Raw genomic sequence first — 23261 nt, 5'->3', positions numbered from 1 at the left:
TCATCTCAGAACACAGAACGGCTGCATTGACTGCAACAGAAACGGCATGTTTAGTATACAGAGATGCCACTTTATCTCTGTGCTTCTCTTTCAAGTTCTCCTTTCTGGCTTCTCCAGCCCAGAGGTGGAGATATCAGGAGATCTCTGCCAGAGAATAGCTTTTTCCTTCTCCCGTGGCCAAAAATGAAAGTAAAAACTTTCTTAACTGCAGTGAAAAATACACCAACAGCAGGTTACAAATACAATAACTATACAATTACACACAGAGATAGATTATATATATATATATATATATATATATATATATATATATATATATATATATATATATATATATATATATAGTAATGTTCGGGTGATTAACCACTTGGGTACCGCGCTATTGCCGAATGACGGCATTAGCGCGGACCTAGATTTCCAGGACTACGTCTATTGACGTCGTCCTGGTTACGAGCGGCCTGCGCGCCCCCTGAGGGGCGCGCGCGGCGCGCTCTGTGATCGGCGAGTCCGTGAGACTCGCCTGATCACCGATCCGTGTAAGGGGTCGATCCCGACCCCTTATCACGTGATCAGCTGTCAGCCAATGACAGCTGATCATGTGATAGAACGGAGCCGGTAATCGGCTATTATTCCTCCTCGCGCTGACAGCGCGAGGAGAAAAAAAAAAAGCCGATCACCGGCGGCCGTGATCGGGACATCAGTCCCGATCACGGCCAGCAATGAAAGGCACCACATGCCACCTGCCAGTGCCCACCTGCCTCCCGCAGTGCCATCCTGAAATATAACAAAGTAAAAGTAAGTGCCCCCCGTCTGTGCCCATAATGCCCACAGTGCCACCCCACAGTGCCACCCACAGTGCCACCCCACAGTGCCACCCAATCTGCCTCAAAGGTGCTGCACCCCAGTGCCGCCCATCAGTGCCCAGCAGTGCCGCCCATCAGTGCCCAGCAGTGCCGCCCATCAGTGCCCAGCAGTGCCGCCCATCAGAGCCACCTATCAGTGCCCATCAGTCCCATCTATCTGTGGTACCTATCAGTGCCCATCCGTGCCACCCATCCGTGCCACTTATCCGTGCCACCCATCCGTGCCATCTTATCTGTGCCCATCTTTGCCCATCAGTGCCGCCTTATCTGTGCCCATCGGTGCCGCCTTATCTGTGCCTATTAGTGCCGCCTTAACTATGCCTATCAGTGCCCACAAGTGCAGCCTATCAGTGCCCACCAATGCAGCCTATCAGTGCCGCCTTATCAGCGCACTTCAATGAAGGAGAAAAATGACCCGTTTGCAAAATTTTATAACAAACTATTAAAACATGATTTTATTTTATTTATTTTTTTGCATCTTTTTTTGTTTGTTTAGCAAAAAATAAAACTCCGAGCTGTAACTAAATACCACCAAAAGAAAGCTCTATTTGTGGGAAAAAAATGATAGAAATTTCATTTGGGTACAGTGTTGTATGCCCACGCAATTGTCATTCAAAGTGCATCAGCGCTGAAAGCTGAAAATTGGTCTGGGACTGAGGGGGGTTTAAGTGCCCAGTAAGCAAGTGGTTAAGCACAATTGGTAGATGCACGTTTTAGTCTACATCAGGCAGGCGTTTTATGGTTAAGGGCCTGGTAGCCCACGTTTATTATAAGAAAACAAAATATTAGTTCATCCAGTAATCCCACGCAGGGGTTTAAATTCATTCAGCACACAAATGAACATACCAAGCCACCTGGCTCTCAATTGTCAACAGTTCCTCTGCTTGCTCCCAACAGATTTGTCAACTCTTTCCAGCCCCCTGGACTCACCGACTTCCTTAGTCTTCCTGACTCTCAAGGTTGTCAGCCTTTCCCAGTCCCTTACACGGACTACAGTCTCCCACAGGGCAACCCACTCTTCAGCCAGCAGCAAGCTGCTCACACTCCACCACTCCCATCTACAACTTCCTGTCTTGCTTTTTAAAGACACTGCCTTAACAGGTGGGTTAATCAATTGTATTCCCTTAAAGAGAGCACAACCCAAACAGAGGGGAAATATAGCGTCCTTCCAGGACACAGCCACGGCGTCCATTACATATCCCCCCCCTGTGTTTCGATCCGGAGGGAGGAACACCAGCACCCATCATGATGGTTGGGACACCTCTGTGCTGGCTGTCAGCCACGTAGGCCCAACCTTTTTTCCAGGTGCGCTTCCAGGAACATTCCCCCCTGGATCTTAACAGGTTCCTATATTGTCCTATACTCAGCCTTCCTCTTCTTTTGGGGTCCCTGGGCTTATTCACTTTTCTTGGGGGAACTCTGCCTTCCTTGAGCCCTCCTTTCAACTTACAAATACCCATTTTACCCTTCACCATCTGTATTTCAGGTTCAAAACAGTTTCTCTTGTTACCCATGGCAACCAAATCATTGTTTGCAGAACGAATTTTTAACAGATCACAGCTTTCCGTATCATCAGTGCTTTCCAAATCAGTGTTTGTTAGAAGAAGACCCAAGGAGGGACTACATCCGACGGAACCATAGCACAGCTCCACCTCACCCGTTGTCCAACACTCCATGGGTACCTGTTCTAACAAACTACCCTGACCTAAGCATAAACCATTTTTTCCAGGTGTACATATTACATTGTTACGGCAACCAACATTAACACTTTCTCCCATAGTGTCTCCGGGCACCTTAACTTGTACCCCTGGGCCAGTGACAGAAAGCATCTCTGCTACTGCTGAGTCCATTCTGGGCCCTTCCTTCTCATGAGGCCTAGCGGGTAAGGCAGTATCTGCGCCCTCTACTGACAACTGCTCCGCCGCACCTCGGACCACACCAGCAGAGATTTTTCTAGTCACCGCCCCAGGCGGAGAGACCTCTGATATCTCAAGCAGTTCTCTCGCGTGCCTTCCATACCAATCAATAACTAGAAGTACGCTCACAGAGAATCTGGAGATCCTGTGCCAAATGGGTAACCATTGGTCCCACCAATTCCACTGTTGGTCATGGTTTCCCAGCACTGCCTGTACCACCTGGCTCCACCCATTGGTGCTACGCAGCACCACCTGGTCCAACTGCAGTGGAGATACCCAAGTATACAGCAAGTTCATTTTTACCAACTCTAGCATTTCCAGTAAGGTTTCGGTCATCTCTAAACACCAGAACTTTCTAGGGTCTTCTACCCTGTCCAAGACATGGAGGGGCTCAGCGACTGCAGGTTGAGAGGGTGAGACATTTGAAGAGACCTCATCCTCCTTGGAGGTACTCATCATCACAGCTTGTTGCTCCACTGGAGAGCTGTCAGACACATGTCTCACACTTATCCCTTCTGCACCAGTGTTGGTGAGCCTCTGCAGGTCATTACAAGTCATACTATCACTTTGATACTCAATATAATTTAGCTGTGGACAACACATCTGCGATGCCAGTGCCCTGAACTGCTTCTTCAGAGGGGAGGGCAGCAACCTTTGCAGGGACCAAGACGCCCTCAACCACCTGCGGGTCGGCGATCCCCCTGTCTGGCATAGCAGTTGTGTCCACAACCTTGTTACTTAAGCTAGCCTTATCCAGCATGGCTAACAATTGTTTGGCCCAGCTGTCCCAGTCCATTGTGGTTCCACCATGGGTGTTCCACAGCGTTGCATCACCTGCTGTAGAAAGCCGCACAGAAACCTGGGATTCATTAGCTTTAACTGCACATTCCTCACTTCTATATACATCATTTTGTAACACCACACTTTTATCAACGTTGCATTGGGGTGATGCTTCATCACCTAAAGCTTGGTGCAGCACACCATTTTGAACACCTTTTCCTGGTGGCATTACAGACACATTCAGCTTTGTACACTCAATTTTTGCAGGCTGAATTAACCCCTTGCCCACTGGGCTACATGTAGGGTTGTGGGGCTGCGCCCACACGCTCTCACTGTGTGAATTAGTCCCCCCTTGTTCCACCAGCATAGCACCAGAGCCATCCTGGGCAGCCTCTGACTCCAACACATGGAGACCCCATGAGACTTCCATGGACAATCCTGTGCCTCTGCCTGTCATGGGAGATCTCCTACTCTCATCACTGGTAGTGAACACATTACCAACCTCACTCTCAGATATGACATTACAAGAAATACATGTTTCAATGTCATTACACTCATCACGTTTAGCAATAGTATCACTTTTGTTAGTACGATCATTAGCATTCTCATTACATGTAGACACAACTGCTGTTTTTGTGGTTTGTTTATGAGCCACCATAACCTCTGAGCGACTCTTCACAGCACCTGCTCTCTGTAAAGGGGCACTTTTGCCTATTTGGGCAGCTCCATAGCTGACCTGGGAAACTCTCTGCTCCAACACTGCAAGCTCCTTGGAAGTTTCCCTGGGCAACCCTGCAGCAGCTGTCACTAGGGAACATGGTACCAGCACTGTTTTGGTCACCCCTAGCTCAATTTTCCCAGCCATCTGCTGGATCATAGCAGGCATATGCAGAGTCCCCATGTCCTTTTCAGTCTTTAGCCCTGCGTCTAGTTGGGCTTTACGCTGCGCCTCCCCACTGCTCTGGGTAGCACAATGCAGAAAGTCTATGTCCATTTGTACTGCGGATCTCCCCACTGGACATACTCCCACTTCACTGGATTCAGCATCATAAACTGAAACAGTCTTACCAGTTCCTGCAGCTGGTGTCATAGCCTTCACTTGAGTGCGTTGTCTCACTGGTGTGGTGTCTCCACAGGCTGACTCCCCCATGTGGCCATGGAGCAAAACTGCAGCCTTTCTGGACCCACTGACGCCCCCTGTAGGTAACACAAGATCCTTGTTGCTAGGGGTAACTGCAGACTTGCGCTCCAAAGCTGGTTGGCTATACCTCATGCAGGATTCAGGCTGATATACTCTCCTTTCTGGACTGACCCCTTTGCCTAAATGGCCATGACAGAAAACCTTACGTTTCTCTGGATTTCCAATTCCTAGGAATTCCGGCGACACTTCTCCCATCCTGGAGCATTGCTGGCGGCCCATGATACGATGGAACTCTCCTCTAAGAAGGATTTCCTCTTTAAACTTGCGATAGTCATCCTGGCCCCCATCCATCAAATGGTAAACCGACCGGAACTCTATCCGCAATAAGGTTTGCAGCAGTTTTGGCCACCGGTCCCTAGGCCATTTTCTCTTTACAGCAACTTTTTCAAATCTTACAAGGAAGTCTCCCACCTCCTCTGTAGGCAGCATGGGTTGCACATAGTCAGAGGCCAAGATCTCAGCCCCTTGCAGTGCACCCGACTCTTTGCGATTCCGCTTGAACCATTCATTCGCTGTCTCACATGTCACTGGCCCCTTTTTACTGGTCCTACAAGGTGGAGACATCTTCTCAGGCCATGCTGAGCTCACTTCTTGGCATCTCCTCCATGACTGGCTCTCACTCGTTGCCATTGGATACCACTTCTGAGGACACAGCTGATCACAATCATTAGTAGATGAGCTCCAGAATTCATCAACCTCCCATCCAGCTTGGTTATTCCACAAACATTCCTGTGACAAGGGGCAATGGGCAACAGCATGCCCCCACTCACTACAACTAATGCAGCGCAGAGGCCTCCTTGCGTCATGCTGTGGCACCTTTGGGCTCAGGCTGCCAGGAACAACATCCTCTTTCACTTCTCCTTTAACTCGGGGTGACATGATCAATTTACCCCAGATCACAGCGATGTCAGACTCAGACAAATTCTCTGGTGTGGCTGGGGCATGTGGTGAAATACCCTCTAGCCACAATAGCCGCTCCCTGGCTTTAGCAAGGATTGCTTCCTTTTTTTGCTTTGACCGTCCCATCCTTGCAATCACATGCACACAGCAGCTTGTAACAGTTCTCAGCAGAGAAAGAAAAAAAAAAATCTGATGTTTGATTCTTCCTTCACAGGTACACAACCCGCATGCAACACAGTCCATCAAATAAACGTATACGCAATGCTGTTCGCCTGGCTGCCACACACAGCTAGCAGTAGTTCCTGATGCGACTCACCATGGAGCAAGGACCCGGATTCCACCGTCTACATGCCCGCATTCGAACACCACTTGTAATGTTCGGGTGATTAAGCACAATTGGTAGATGCACGTTTTAGTCTACATCAGGCAGGCGTTTTATGGTTAAGGGCCTGGTAGCCCACGTTTATTATAAGAAAACAAAATATTAGTTCATCCAGTAATCCCACGCAGGGGTTTAAATTCATTCAGCACACAAATGAACATACCAAGCCACCTGGCTCTCAATTGTCAACAGTTCCTCTGCTTGCTCCCAACAGATTTATCAACTCTTTCCAGCCCCCTGGACTCACCGACTTCCTTAGTCTTCCTGACTCTCAAGGTTGTCAGCCTTTCCCAGTCCCTTACACGGACTACAGTCTCCCACAGGGCAACCCACTCTTCAGCCAGCAGCAAGCTGCTCACACTCCACCACCCCCATCTACAACTTCCTGTCTTGCTTTTTAAAGACACTGCCTTAACAGGTGGGTTAATCAATTGTATTCCCTTAAAGAGAGCACAACCCAAACAGAGGGGAAATATAGCGTCCTTCCCGGACCCAGCCACGGTGTCCATTACAATATATATATATATATATATATATATATATACACACACACACACACACACATATATACATATATTTATATGTGTATATATATATATACATACATATATATATATATATATATATATATCTGTGTGTGTATATATTTATATTTGTGTGTGTATATATATTTTCAAAAAACTCACGAAACGGATCGTTCCTGGGATCAGAGTCACGGATTGGATCATTTTTCGGATCAGCAAATAATAATTGGCTGAGCATGACTGGGTATCGCTGAGTATGGCTGGGTATTACCGAGTATGGCTGGGTATTGGCAAGTATTGACTGGGTATGGCAGAGTATTGCAGAGTATTGGCAGAGTATGGCAGGGTATTGGCACGGTATGGCAGTATTGGCAGGGTATGGCAGAGGATTGGCAGAGTATTGGCACGGTATTGGCGGAGTATTGGCACGGTATTGGCAGAGTATTGGCACGGTATTGGCAGAGTATTGGCACGGTATTGGCACGGTATTGGTAGAGTATTGACACGGTATTGGCAGAGTATTGACACGGTATTGGCAGAGTATTGACACGGTATTGGCATGTTATTGGCAGGGTATTGCAGAGTATTGGCAGGGTATTGGCACGGTATGGCAGTATTGGCAGGGTATGGCAGAGTATTGACAGGGTATGGCAGAGTATTGGCACGGTATGGCAGAGTATTGGCAGAGTATTGGCACGTTATTGGCACGTTATTGGCAGGGTATTGGCAGGGTATGGCAGTATTGGCAGGGTATGGCAGAGTATTGACAGGGTATGGCAGACTATTGGCATGGTATGGCAGAGTATTGGCACGTTATTGGCGTAGTATTGGCACGTTATTGGCAGAGTATTGTCACGGTATTGGCAGAGTATTGGCACAGTATTGGCAGAGTATTGGCACGGTATTGGCATAGTATTGGCACGTTATTGGCAGGGCATGGCAGGGCATTGTAGAGTATTGGCAGGGTATTGGCACGGTATAGCACTATTGGCAGGGTATGGCAGAGTATTGACAGGGTATGGCAGACTATTGGCACGGTATTGGCAGGGAATTGCAGAGTATTGGCAGAGTATGGAGGGATGACTGTGACTGCAATTGTTACAGAGCAGCGCTGTGGACACTACAGATCCAGCCCACAGTTAGGGTTGCCATCTTTTCTTCAAGTCAAACCCGAACACTTTTGCGGCGCACAGCAATTTTTTTTATAGTATAAACTATATATATATATTTTGCTATTAAATAACATTTCTAATCATATGAAGTTAAAAACAAGAGCCCCCCCTTTACATCAGAGTCCACATAGTTCCCCTTTTACATCTGAACTCGCAGAGTTCCCTTTCACTGTAATAGGGGACTCTGCAGACTCTGATGTAAGGGAGAACTCTAACATAAGGGATGCTCTAGGAACCCTGATTTAAGGAGGGACCCTGAGAACTCTGATGTACGGAGAAGACTCTGATGTAAAGGGGAAACACTGTGGCCTCTGGTGTAAAGGGGAAATCTGATGTAAGGGGTGCTCTGAGAACCCTGATTTGCCTTAGTGTACTTACTCAGAGGCAGGAGAGAGAAGGGGGGAGACTTCAGTCACAGACAGGGATGGATGGTGAGCTCACTCACCACCTCTCATCCAGATGTATCTGAGGCTGCTGGACTTCAAATTTCTGGCCCCGACTTACTTTCCTATTCTGGGGCTCAGCACCAGGGATTGGAGTGTGGGCAGACACTCCTGTGTATGTTTGGGGGGGATTGTTAGTGCTGGCTTTGGGCAGTGTTAAAGAGTGTAACAGGCACTCTCAGCTTAGACAACTGCATGCAGCAACCCGGCTGGGAGGCCATAGTCCAGTTTAAATAATGTGTCCGGGTTTCAGGCAGTCTGAAACCCGAACGCATGATTCCAAACCCGAACTGTCCGGGTGAATCCTGGACAGGTGGCAACCCTACCCACAGTGCTGCTTCTATCCGATCTCTCCCCTCCACTTTACAGAAGGGAGAGAGGAACCCACGTTTGTTTACAAGTGATCGCTCCATCATTTGACAGAGTGATCGAATCGTAAACGGCTGATGGGTGCACCAAGATAGCTGCCGCTCCAGAGCTAGGCCGAAGCCACGACCTTTCCTAAGGCCGAGACCGCGGATCGCTGCGTGTGCCGATCCGAACAGGGTGACCCATTCGAATCACGGATCAGTGACGATCTGTTGCACCCCTAATATATATATATATATATATATATATATATATATATATATATATATATATATATACATATACACACACACACACACACATACACTCACACAGATATACACATATATATAGGCATATATATAAAGGCAGTGTTGGGGCTACAGAAGTACAACTGATGCTGTAATTTTGACAGCTGCGCAGATGATGCATCGCTGATAACGCAAGGTGGCTGTAAAATTCAGAGCATCAGATGAGTCCAGTACACACTGCGTTTGCATAAGTGTATATGTTAATACGCCGGTATTATTTATTTTTTATATTTATTATTATTATGTATTTATTTATTATTATTTTAATTGTTAATTTAATATTTTTAATATTAATTAATATTAATATAAATGAATTATATAATATTAATTAATTCATATTTTTATTGTTATGCTTTTTTAAAATTACTTTGAACTATTTAATATATATATTTATTGTTTTTATATGAATGGTGCATATCTGCATGACAAATAGGGTACTATCATTTCAGAATACACCATTCGCATAAGTATGCACATATGTTATGTATTAATTAGAATGTTTTACAGTTATGGGGTGTCTGTTTATTGGGTAGGGGGATTATATCTTTATTATTAACTTAATATGTGCAGTGTATGTGGAGTGCTTCGTATTTCACTTTGGGATTCTGATACTGAAATCTCCTGAGCTATTGTGAGATTACAGAAACAGAAGCCGTTCAGGGTTCTCAGAGCGTTTGTAGATCACTTCTATTCTTAGTGGGAGAAGTGATCTACATGATATATTAACCCTTTCCCGCCGAGCGTACGCACATCTGCGTACTCGGCTTCCGAGGGTTATACCGGGATGATGCCCGCACCTGCAGGCATCATCCCGGTACCGTTTTTTACAGCAGGCGATTGGCTATCCAGGCATAACAACCGATGCGGCTAAAAGCCGCTCGGCTGTTATGCCGGAGGAGCGGGAGGGGACGTCCCCCCCTCCCGCCGCCTCTCGCCGCTGTTACCGGTGCTCCCGCTCGATCGGGAGCACCGATTTGCGATCCGTCGGCTCTGGCTGCTGGGGAGGAACTGGAACGAAGCCGTAATCGGCTTCGTTCCAGTCTCCTCATCGTAAACACGGAAGCGACGTCATGACGTCACTTCCCGTTTACTCGGCTGCCAATGGCGCCGGTTTTAAAAAAATATCCGGTATTCAGAATCGCCGTTTTCGGCGATCTGAATACATTGAAGTGTAAAGGAGGGGTGGGGGGTCTTTTAGACACCCGATCCCTCCATAAAGAGGACCTGTCACCACCTATTACTGTCACAAGAGATGTTTACATTCCTTGTGACAGCAATAAAAGTGATCAAATTTTTTTTTTTTTTTTTTTAAACAATTTAGTCATTTAAAAATAAATAAAAAAAATAAAAAAATAAAAAAAAAAATTTCAAAGCGCCCGCCGTCCCCGCGAGCTCGCGAAGCAAAGAAAACGCATACGGAAGTCGCGCCCGCGTATGTAAACGGTGTTCAAATCACACATGTGAGGTATCGCCGCGATCGTCAGAGCGAGAGCAATAATTCTAGCAGTAGACCTCCTCTGTAACGCTAACCTGGTAACCGTAAAAATTTTTTAAAGCGTCGCCTATTGAGATTTTTAGGTACCGTACTTTGTCGTCAATCTACAAGTGCGCGCAATTATAAAGTGTGACATGTTTGGTATCTATTTACTCGGCGTAACATTATCTTTCACATTTCGCAAAAAAATTGGGCTAATTTTACTGTTTTGTTTTTTTTTTTATTCATGAAAGTGTCCCTTTTCCCAAAAAGTTGCGTTTAAAACACCACTGCGCAAATACCGTGTGACATAAAATATTGCAACAATCGCCGTTTTATTCTCTAGAGCCTCTGCTAAAAAAATATATATAATGTTTGGGGGTTCCAAGTAATTTTCTAGCAAAAAATATGGATTTTAACTTGTAAACACCAAATTCCAAAAATAGGCTTAGTCATGAAAGGGTTAAACTGCCACATGGGTGAGAACAAATATCTCTGAGAAGAGCAGAGAACTCCAGAGATGTAAAATATCAAAATATACTAAACGGACACCTAAGTTTGGTATATATCAGCTGCTTCAATCACTGGTCCTCATCAATCCAGAAAATGACCGTTCCACGAGCGGGCGCAATTTTGAAGCGTGATATGTTTGGTATCAATTTTAGCATTACATTATCTTTCACAATAAAAAAAAATTGGGCTAACTTTACTGTTGTCTTATTTTTTAATTTAAAAAAAAGTATTTTTTTCAAAAAAAGTGCGCTTGAAAGACCGCTGAGCAAATACGGTGTAACAGAAAGCATTGCAAAAACCGCCATTTTATTCTCTAGGGTGTTAGAACAAAAATGTATAATGTTTGGTGGTTGTAAGTAATTTTCTAGCAAAAAATTAAATAAAAAATGTTTTTAACTTGTAAACACCACATCTAAAAGGCTTGGTCCTTAAGTGGTTAACCCCTTACCAGCCAGTGCCATTAGGACAGTGACAGTGCATATTTTTAGCACTGATCACTGTATTAGTGTCACTGGTTCCCACAAAGTGTCAGACTGTCTGCAATATCACAGCCCCGCTATAAGTCGCTGTTCGCCGCCATTACTAGTTTAAAAAAATATATATCAAAACGTAAGTATATATCTCATAGTTTGTAGATGTTATAACTTTTGAACAAACCAATCAATATACGCTTATTGGGATTATTTTTTATCAAAAATATGTAGCAGAATACATATTGGCCTAAATTTATGAAAAAATTTGATTTGTTTTTTATTGGATATGTTTTATAGCAGAAAGTAAAAATATTTTATTTATTTTCAAAATTGTCGGTCTCTTTTTGTTTATAGCACAAAACATAATGAGGGTCGGTTCACACTGGGACGACTTAGCTGAATGACAAGTCGCGTCCCATTCTGTACAATGGAACCGTTGCTCTGACGTAGAAAAAGGTTCCTGTACGACTTTGCGGGCGACTTGCATTGACTTCCATAGAGAAGTCGTTTTGCAAGTCGCCGCAGGCCCGCAGCGGTCGTGTCCAGGTCGCCTGAGGCAGTCGCGCTGCAAGTCGTGCTGCCTCAGTGTGAACCGACACTTAGGTGATTAAATACTACCAAAAGAAGGCTCTATTTGTTGGAAAGAAATGACACAAACATCATTTGGGTGCAGCATTCCATAACCGCGCAATTGTCAGTTAAAAATAACGCAGTGCCGTATTGCAATAAATGCCCTGGTCATGAAGGGAGGGGGGGTTAAGTGTTCCGGAGGTCAAGTGGTTAATACGTTCGGATATCACAAGCAGTAAACATGCTGACAAGTGAATCTGACTTTTCCCCATAAAATAAATGTTGTCAGCTGGCTGTTGAAGGGCTAAAACAACACTGCCTGTAGCCCGGATCACAAGGCCACTCTGCCGCTGGGCTGCAGACATGACGATGACCTAGATCCCTTGTCACACAAGGAATACTGGTTTGGCCTGATTTTCTGTCCAAGGGTCTGAACTCTCCGCCTGACACATGATCAGAATGGAGAGGAGAGAGGGGAGGGCGCCGCTCAGAGAAGAGAGACAAGGGGGCGGGGCCACAACGGAGAAGTCAGGAGGGCTCCGAGAAAGTGAAAGGAAGCGGCGATCAGGGCACCTCCCCCTTCCCGGGAACCCCACACAGAGGAAGCTGCAGCGCCATCCTCAGATCACCGCACACACGGCTGGGATGTGTTCTTGGACAGCACTTAATACAGTGAGTACCTGTATGATCGTTCTACCACTCACTAATCCGCTTCCCTCATGTTATTGGGCTGGAATTGTGTCCGTGCCATGGGGAATGAAGGGGATAGAGGGAGGAGAAGGTTACCTGTACATAGGAACCTGCACTTCACTCATGAAATGTGCCTTGTATGAGTGCAAAGTTCATCCTATAAGGGGACTTTCCAAGTATGTACACAGCAGCTCTGGAGGAAATGTTTTAGGAGGGGATTGGGTGTTTACGGACCGCCTGTCTGTTTTCATCCGATCCGCCAGAGGGATGGGTAAATAGGGTTTCCACCCGTCTGGATTTTGCGGAGCGGATTGGATGCAAGCGGACGTGTCACCACTGACATCCGTTGTTCCATAGAGGTGTATGGAGCAACCGTTGAGATCCACCTGTCGTTTTTTTTAGCAGATCTGATCGGTCGCTCCATACGTGGGAAAGAGCCCTTACTGGACTTCTTATTTAGTCAAATCAGATATTGTATGTACAGCTCAGCACAGATAGCGTTAGCCTTTCTACCCCTGATGTGGAAATATGGATCTATTTGGTGATGTGATAAAACATGGGGAAGGAGGGATCCTTTTATTACTCCTAATAAGTTTACGTAGTTGAGGTGAAAAAGCAGACGTGCCTATCGGGCTGAATGCCTTGTATCCTCAACCCCAAACTTTAAGCACCACAGATATAAAATCTAATATATACTATTAATAGAAACTTTTTTTTTTTTTTTTTTTTTCAAGGATCATTATCAAATAGAGATAAACATTTTTTTTTTTTCCAAGAGGTAGTAAACTGATTTACAATTTGTACCCATTGTTTATAGTTAAGTGGGATGCACACTATAAGAAAATTGTGTGAACGATCGTCCAATTTTCTTTGTTTTGCAGCAAATCGGAACTGATTAACAAATTCTCGTGCGACAAACGCTTTATTTTTTTTTGTTTCTGATCATGCGCATAAACAAAAAGCCTTTGTTGTACAAGAATTTTCTCTCACCGGTTCCGATTTACTGTGAAACAACGAAGAAAATCTAAAGACTTTCTTTTCAGATTTTTCTTGTATGAAAACTGTACACGTTAAATTAAAATTGTTTTGTTCTGTTCCTGTATGAGAACGTTTTTGGAGTTTGTCCCTTTGGGGATTTTCATACGAAAATTTGTAATTGGCTGTCGAAAGTTGTGTACACACTTTAAATCATATCAAAATTTTGGATGAAAATGTTCACCCGATTTTCTAATAGTGTGTATGAGACTTATGCTTGGTACACACAATGAGATTATCGGAGGAATGATCGTCCTTTTTTGTTTTTTGTTTTTTTTGCTTGCTAATCTCAGATCGAAGCTGAAGAGTTGACTAAAGTCAAGAAAGTTCTCGTACGATAGAATACAAATTCGGAAGTGATGTCATGTGTTGTATTGTATTTGTATTTTTGAATGACAACTGTACTGATTAAGGACCGGTTCCCACTGGTGCAATGTTTGACATCGTATGTGAATCGCACTGCAGTGCAACTCACATGCGATCCCTGTGCAATTTCAGCCATACAGATAGTATGGCTGAATTTGCATCGCATTCAGACCAAACTCGCACAGGATCCTTTTTTTGGTCCGCAGCAGAATCGGATTGCATGGGTGGGAACTTGCAGTTCACACTGCGATATGCAAACTGATTTGGGGGTGTCATTAACTTTCAATTGACACTCCCAGCAGTTCGCATAGGGCAGTGTGAACTGCTGCTGGAAGACATGCAATGCAGGAACCTGCAGTGGATTCGTAAGGTTCCCGCTTTGTTGCAGTGTGAATCGAGCCTCAACGAAAATCGTACGATCCTGGCATCTTAAGGAAAAAAAAATGTGTGCATGTCCAATCAAATAATATCAGATGCACTGTCCTGGCCTCCAACCCCCTCCAGAAGGGAGATCCCATGTGGCATACGGAGGGCACTGCACACAAACTACCTAGGGAATACTGTGCCACTATTGCAGAATTTACCCCTGTGCACTTTGTCAAAGGATTGCAGCACTGAGACTTGAGTGGGAATTCCAATACGCAACTGGGAGAAGAGAGGGCGGGTAATCTTAAAGTGGATGTAAACCCAAATTATTATTATTAAAATATTATTATTATTATTATTATTATTATTATTATTATTTTTTTTATGTCATAATGTAGAGTATAAGATTTCCTATCATTTGAGCCCAGTCTTGCCACAAAGAGTTAATCCAGCTCTGAGCAATCCTCTTTTATTATTCAGTGAGATAAATCTTGACAAACAGAGAAAAACGTTGTTAACCACTTGCTTACTGGGCACTTAAACCCCCCTCAGTCCCAGACCAATTTTCAGCTTTCAGCGCTGATGCACTTTGAATGACAATTGCGCGGGCATACAACACTGTACCCAAATGAAATTTTTATCATTTTTTTCCCACAAATAGAGCTTTCTTTTGGTGGTATTTAGTTACAGCTCGGAGTTTTATTTTTTGCTAAACAAACAAAAAAAGATGCAAAAAAAAAAAAAATCATGTTTTAATAGTTTGTTATAAAATTTTGCAAACGGGTCATTTTTCTCCTTCATTGAAGTGCGCTGATAAGGCGGCACTGATAGGCTGCATTGGTGGGCACTGATGGGCTGCATTGGTGGGCACTGATGGGCTGCATTGGTGGGCACTGATGGGCTGCATTGGTGGGCACTGATGGGCTGCATTGGTGGGCACTGATGGGCTGCATTGGTGGGCACTGATGGGCTGCATTGGTGGGCACTGATGGGCTGCATTGGTGGGCACTGATGGGCTGCATTGGTGGGCACTGATGGGCTGCATTGGTGGGCACTGATAGGCACAGTTAAGGCGGCACTAATAGGCACAGATAAGGCGGCACTGATGGGCAAAGATGGGCACAGATAAGATGGCACGGATGGGTGGCACGGATAAGTGGCACGGATGGGCACTGATAGGTACCACAGATAGGTGGCACTGATAGGTGGCACTGATGGGCGGCACTGCTGGGCACTGATGGGCGGCACTGCTGGGCACTGATGGGCGGCACTGCTGGGCACTGATGGGCGGCACTGGGGTGCAGCACCTTTGAGGCAGATTGGGTGGCACTGTGGGGTGGCACTGTGGGTGGCACTGTGGGCATTATGGGCACAGACGGGGGGCACTTACTTTTACTTTGTTAAACTTCAGGATGGCACTGCGGGAGGCAGGTGGGCACTGGCAGGTGGCATGTGGTGACTTTCATTGCTGGCCGTGATCGGGACTGATGTCCCGATCACGGCCGCCGGTGATCGGCTTTTTTTTTTTCTCCTCGCGCTGTCAGCGCGAGGAGGAATAATAGCCGATTACCGGCTCCGTTCTATCACATGATCAGCTGTCATTGGCTGACAGCTGATCACGTGATAAGGGGTCGGGATCGACCCCTTACACGGATCGGTGATCAGGCGAGTCTCACGGACTCGCCGATCACAGAGCGCGCCGCGCGCGCCCGTCAGGGGGCGCGCAGGCCGCTCGTAACCGGGACGACGTCAATAGACGTAGTCCCGGAAATCTAGGTCCGCGCTAATGCCGTCATTCGGCAATAGCGCGGTACCCAAGTGGTTAAATCCTCCCCCTTGCTGTAAGTGACAGGTGATTTACATATCTCGTGCACTAGCCTAAGAGACATGCATTCTTTTTTAATTCCCTCCCACTCCTTTCTTCAGCTGCTCTGCAAATCAGCATGATTTGGCATGCTGAAGTCATGTGGGGACTCTTCTGGGTTTTAACTGGATGGTAGTGATCATAGCAGAAGTTCAGTGTAAGAAATACACAGGAGAACATGCATGTTGCTAAGGGGACTGTAGACGTGGGCGGGGTGTCTACTGACATCACGACTCCACCCACTGAGCCTTGGAAAACAGACCCACCCACAAAATCTGTAGTTTTTTGGGTCTCCTAGCAGACAGAGGGGAGACATTTGACAGATAAGTATACATGCAGGAGGCATGTATATCCTTCTAGATAACCAATATTGCCGTAGTTTTAGAAAGGATGAGAGTGGGTTTACATCCACTTTAATATGCATTGCATCGGGTGGGGGGGAGGAATTCACCTTCATAAAGGGATGGATGCTTTCGGTGGGGGCTGGGCAGGAGGGGGAGAACCCCCACTCTACAGACATGGCTCTTTGCAATACTCAGTATGCACATACTGGTATTGGCGGGGTCTTTGGACATATGGCTGGGGGGCCGCGCCACTATTGAGGGGAAACGGAAGGCAGTGGCGGGGGTAGATTAGCAGATATTTGGGTGGGTATGAAGAGAGAAACTAAAATACCAGTTATGCACAATTCTATGTTACTGTTCTGTTTATGGTTTATCCATCTCTCCTCCCTTGAAGATGGATGACCTTAAAATGATCTCATTAAATGCGAAAGGGCCTCATGTCCCTGTTAAAGAGGGATGCTGCTACATGACATGCAACACCTGAAGGCGGGTGTCATTCTAGTGCAGCAAACACATTTTAGAGAGTACCCAATGCCCATACTTTGCCCAACAAATTCTACCCCACAGTATAGAATCCACTTACTCAGAAGCCAAGTTTAGAGGAGTTTCTATCCTAATCAGCTAGGATACCCTGGACACACCTAGATGTTAAGACAGACCCAGCAGGTCGCTATTTATTCCTAAAGGGTCTGATTGGCAACGTAAAGGTGACATTTGCAAACCTATACGTCCCTAATGACCATCAAGACAATTTCCTAAAACACCACCTAGAACAGCTCCTAAAATACTCAGCTGTCCAGTTAGTAGTTGGAGGAGACCTTGTCATCCCCTTTATCTCGACAGAGGACACTTTTTCTGGAATATCCTCAACCTCCCTAGACGCACTCAAATGTATCCGTAAATCCCTTCATACTGCGCAATTGATCAACGCTTGCCATCTTTTCCATCTTGGTGAACACGACCATACGTTTTAGACGCCCGGCCTCACCAAACGTACTCAAGAATAGACTACTTCCTAATTCCCCACAGCCAATTGCAAGCGATCAAGGACACTACTAGGGTTCATTACCTGGTAGGACCATGCTCCTGTTATCCTGCGGTACGCTCTGTCAGACCTCTATGAGGCGCAATGGAAGTCACAGGAACCGAACGAGGGCCTACTACAGGACCCCGAGGTGCTAGCTTATGGGGTGAAGGAGATGGGACATTACTTCCACACTGACGGTGATGCAGGTGTTAATGGGAAGCTCAAAGTGGTGATCTGTGGCGTACTCATCAAACATGGGTCCAGGATCAAACGGCAACGATCAGCTCAATTGACCTCTCTTCTAAATAAGTGTAGCGGCCATAACCCTTGCAGGGCGGCCTTGACTTATTGGGCTTACCAGTTACCTCCTCTTGGCCTGCTCTTCCACATCTAGGGCTTCCCAGGGTTGATACCCAACGACTGAAAGGCTGACATGGATAAAGTCCTTTTTTAAAAGGTTTTATTTTGCAGTAGTAACGTCCAATAACAGTCTCTCATGGGAACAGAGGGCATGGGTGAAGAACTCAGGCACCTTGAACTGCAAGTCTAGCAAAGTCTCTAATTCTACCCAGAGAGTAGCCACTTGCAGCTGGGTACTTCAAGGCTGAACAGATCTCCAGCCAGAGATCATGGCAGTCAGCACGTTGACTCAAAACTTGAAACAATCCTATGAACGTGTACAAGTTGCTAAGGGTGAACAGGAACCTTTTTCCTCAGTGCCTGGAACGTTCTCTGTCTCCTCAATGGTAGCGGAAAAACGTGAATTCGTCAATGTCCTTCCCAATTCAGTAACCACGCACTTCTCAGGATGCCACTTGTCGGCCCTCCTCCGAAGAGTCCTCCCCGGTCACTTCCACGAGCTGTAGCGCCTCTCCAAGCTGAGAGCACAACCGAACACCTTGAATCCTCCCTCAGTTACTGTGCCTCGGACTAGCAGGTTCCGAGACTCGGGAACAGACGGATGCCTACCCCAGACCATGCAGGTGTATTAGGGGCCTCTAACAGGAACATGTTGCGGGATGTTGAACACCCCCTCACGGGGTTACCCTGGTCCTGGAACCAGATCAGACCACACGGGCCTCACAAACTCTTCTCTTGAACCCCGTGACCCACACCTCTTAAGTACCCTTTCCCAGACTCCTCAGCGGCCTCCGGCACTCCCACTGATTGGTTCCGAGAAGGCTGATACCTAAAATATCCAGCCAGGCCTGGTTCTGGCCTGTCATGTGCACCTCACCATTCACATGGTCAGGCAGAACTTCTTTTTTTCGGGGGTGTTAAGGCCTTTTGCATTTAAAGATACAATCTTGAGAGATCTATTTTTTGGCGTGTGTATTGGATTCCGGGGGTGCATGATGAGCGAGATTGTAGTTAGTCTTTGGGGATGTAGACGGCGAGCAGCGGAAATCTAAAGGGGTTGGGAAGGGGGGTAAGGGGAAGAGGAGAATGAGCTATAGGAAAAAAGAGGAGGGGGGAGGGATCAAGGATATCAGGGGTATATCCGTGAACACAAGTAAGTATGTTGAAGGTAAATGGTGATGTAAAAAGTAGATTGGGGTGATGATACAACTGGGGTCCGGAAGTATATTTAGAACCTTCCCGACATAAAACAATACCAGTAGAGGTCAGGGGAGTCTCATAGAGATTCCTGTGGTGGAGAGTGATTGGTAACCGAGCAAAGATGAATATATGCTCTATTTCCCTTGAGGTCAAAAAGGGATTAAGGGGATACAGGCTAGTATTTGAGGCCATAGATGTTATGAGGGGAGGTGTGGGAATTTGTTGGGGAGTGGGAATATTGTTATGTGAATTTATAGGGGGAGAATAAGTTCTTTTTCAGAGGCGTGGAGTGGAGCATGCATGATTGGGGAAGTGATCGCTACAACCTGGGGGAATGGAGGGGAACTCTTAAAACCATTTAATGAACAGCAAATCTAATACATAAACGGTAAACAGAAGGTAATCTTAATAACATATGAGAGAGACGTGCAGTCTGAGCCTGAAAACATGCCTTTTGAGGTTCTGAGGCTGGAGTCAGCTGTAAAAACTATAAGTTAGGTGAAGCTTTCTGCCCTATTGAAGGCTGCATCAAGGGAACTAATTGCCCATGTCAACCCAATCCAAGAGGGCACAATGCTATGTTCTATCAGCTTGGAAATCGGGTGAGAAAGTGACAAGGTAAACAACATCAGATGGTAATCTACGCACAATATTGTTACAGTACTTATGCCCTCAGCGTGTGTCCAGTTGGTCAGGTGAGCAAAGATCCGAGGAAACCTGCGGAAAAAAGGAGTAAAAACAAACCGACAAACTAAAAAAGTATTTGATCAAAAAATAATAATAAATGGAGCATGAACTGTTCCGGAAAAGTTAAACGTGAAATCATGGTAACATCCATGGGTAAGTTCTCCATACATTAGAGATCGGATCGCGAGCAGGTGTATAGTCCAGCGGGACAGCTTACCTCTGAGCTAGAAGCCAAGGACTTGAGTGTTTAGATGCTGTGTAAGAGATTCGGGAGAATAGCGGGAGGAGAAGTCTCTGGCCGATTGTATCTGTGGCAGACTTCGGGACAAAATAATTCGAAAGTTCTCGCATAACAATGGCGGGTTTCAAATGGAGAGGGGAACAGAAGTCCTCAGAACCGCAGTGGTACTAGGTAGTATGGAGACTGCACAAAACTCTGGTAACAGTAGAAACAGGGAACAAGGTACGGCAAGTTGTGTGTCATCGAATCAGGACCCCAGTAGAAAGAGCCTTTACGATCTTCTTGGCTTTCTATGATCCGGCGATGCTGTGGGGCTGAGATTACGTAGGTTGCCTTGTGCTCTTGGTGATGAGGCCGGAGGGTGAGCCCTCCTGCGTCTGCCGATGTTGAAGTTTTCAGCCTCTGCTATGCCTTCCATAGATTCTGCTCTTCGTAACAAGAGAACTTCTAACACAGCTTGGCCAGACTGATGTTAAGGCCAACCTATGTAATTAACCCTCAGAACCCCTACTGTTCTGAGGCAAAAACTAAATTTGCATGTGTATGACATTTTGTCCAAAATGCCATCCGCTACATAAGTTACAGACATTAGAGAGACACATTATAAGACATAAGCAGGCCCCATCCCGACCACTAGAAAATGACCTTGACACCGTCCGTAAAATTTTTGCAAAAAATCCTACGAGTCAGGAAACAAATGTGATAGGCTACTGGCCCAGTCCCTATGCACACAGAAACTAGCGTCCTTCATACCACACATTATATCCCCTATGGGACAGAAGACATCCCTACCTCTTCATATCGCACAGGAATCTTAAATCTTACTATGAATCTCTCTATAACCTGCACACAACTCTCCTAAGGGCAAACAGCAGATTGCATAGCTTCTGTGATGTTTTTCCTACTGGCAGAAGCACGCAAATTACTAGACAACCCCATCACATTACTGAAGCTTAAATTGGCCATAGGAAACAGCAAACTGGGAAAGACACCGGGACCAGATGGCCTTACTATCCAATACTATAAAACCTTACTCCCCTCTTTAGGGGGTCATCTAGTTAAATTATTCAACGACCTAAGCACAGGGAAAACACTACACAGATCCACATTGCAAGCCCAAATATCATTAATTCCAAAGGAAGATAAAGACTCTGCTCTATGCTGGAGCTATCGACCAATATCCCTTGCTTGATATCGACCTAAATTATTTACCAAGATAATGGCTTCAAGACTACAACATCTACCTTACCTGATACATCTAGACCAAGTAGGTTTCGTACCAACTATAGAAGCTAAAGATAACACAGCTAAAGTTCTCAAACTGTTACATGTAGCCAATAACGCCAAAACGCCATGTGTATTCATTGAAACAGACGCCAAGAAAGCATTCAACCGGGTGAATTGGCCTTTCATGTTTGCTACCCTGAGCCACATAGGATTGGGGCGCTATATGCTCAATTGAATTTCTGCTGTCTACTCAGACCCGACAGTCAAAGCCAATGGAGTGACTACTGATCCATTCCCAATTTCCAATGGGACTAGAGGGATGCCCATTCTCGCCCCTTCTTTTCTCTCTGTTCCTAGAGCCTTTCCTTTGTCATGTGAGGCTAAACCCCGATATCTCTGGAATTGCAGTAGATCATTTACAACATAAAGTATTGGCTTAAGCCGATGATCTGATGTTTTCTCTCACAAATCCAGCCATATCTCTACCAAACCTTTTACGAGAATTTGAAACACACGGAATTCTCTTTAACTTAAGAATAAAATTTCTCCAAATCGGAGGCAATGGTTGTTGGCATGCCACAGCTTACACATCTCCAAGCTAGCCTTAACTTAAAATGGACAGACACAGCTTTGAAATATCTAGGCACGTTCATCCCCCTCCCCAAAATTTTCACAACTCTATCCGAATTCCTTTACCTCTTACAGGCCCTACTAGAGCTGCACGCTTCTAAAATATATATTATATTGTTCGGGGGTTCTAAGTAATTTTCTAGCAAAAAATAAAATGATTTTAACAACCAACAAATAACAGAAAAATGTTTAGTGTTTTAAATAAACATTTTTTTTTTTTTTTTTTTTTTTTTTTTTTTTTTAACATACACAGTCTTTTCCATTGACAAATTGTTACAATGCTTGCGTTTCAACTAATAAAGAATGTTTGTTTTGTTTCTTGGCAGACTACCCAGTTTTTCTCTTCCCTTCTTTTTGAGGGCTATAGTTTCAGAAGAGCAGAGAGAATTCTTTGCATAGAAAGAATTGTGAAACGCCTTTAGTCAAGATTGCGATAATGATTCTTGACAATTAATTGTTTTAGCTCTAGGACTTACCTATCCACATCCCTGCAAGCTACTTTAACTGGTTGCTGACCGCCGGCCGTCAAATGACGGCCAGGCGGCGCAGCTATCGTGGCGGGAGGCCGTCATATGACGGCCTCCCGTTTAAACAGGGATGCGCGCGATCGTGCGCGCGCATCCCTGTTTCTTCGGTGGCGGCGTGTCACGGAGACACCGCTCGCCACCGAAGGGGGTGAACAGCCATTCGTTATGGCTGTTTACCACGTGATCGGCCGTGATGAAGTCACGGCCGATCACAGATGGTCACACCCCCTACGTGCACGGCGCATGCGCGCGATCGCGAGCGCGCTGCGCGTGCACGTCGGTGGCGGCGTGTTCCCCGGGAACACTGCTCGTCACCGACACTGGTAAACAGCCATTGGCTGGCTGTTTACCCACGTGATCGGCTGTGATCCTTTCACAGCCGATCACTAAAATGTAAACAAACCGCGGTAACGGGATGTTACCGGGTTCTCCTCCTCACACACCGATCGTGTGTGAGGAGGAGATTGCGGTAACATCTCGTTACCGCATACAGTGTACACCAAACATACTGATTGCCCCCCCCCCCCCAATAAAGAGGACCTGTCACCACCCCTCATAGTACCTGTCAATCACAGTCCATCAGAGTACCTGTCCCAGCCCATCAGAGTACCCGAGTACCTGTCCCAGCCCATCAGAGTACCCGAGTACCTGTCCCAGCCCATCAGAATACCCGAGTACCTGTCCCAGCCCATCAGAGTACCCGAGTACCTGTCCCAGCCCATCAGAGTACCTGTCCCAGCCCATCAGAGTACCCGAGTACCTGTCCCAGCCCATCAGAGTACCCGAGTACCTGTCCCAGCCCATCAGAGTACCCGAGTACCTGTCCC

At 45.9% G+C, this 23261-nt stretch overlaps 1 protein-coding gene across 1 annotated transcript in view; it reads left to right on the top strand.

Moving 5' to 3' along the window:
* Positions 1 to 12405: 12405 nt before the first annotated feature.
* Positions 12406 to 23261, top strand: part of GALNT4 (polypeptide N-acetylgalactosaminyltransferase 4) — a gene marked incomplete in the record, with an annotated part of 451007 nt that continues 440151 nt past the window's right edge. The window contains 1 exon segment of the mRNA XM_077491946.1: positions 12406 to 12542.

The sequence above is a fragment of the Lithobates pipiens genome, unplaced genomic scaffold, assembly GCF_037356315.1.
Source record: "Lithobates pipiens isolate NorthernLeopardFrog02 unplaced genomic scaffold, aLitPip1_a1.2 Scaffold_19, whole genome shotgun sequence".
Classification (NCBI taxonomy): Eukaryota; Metazoa; Chordata; class Amphibia; order Anura; family Ranidae; genus Lithobates; species Lithobates pipiens.
This window is presented reverse-complemented; position numbering and strand designations above follow the sequence as displayed.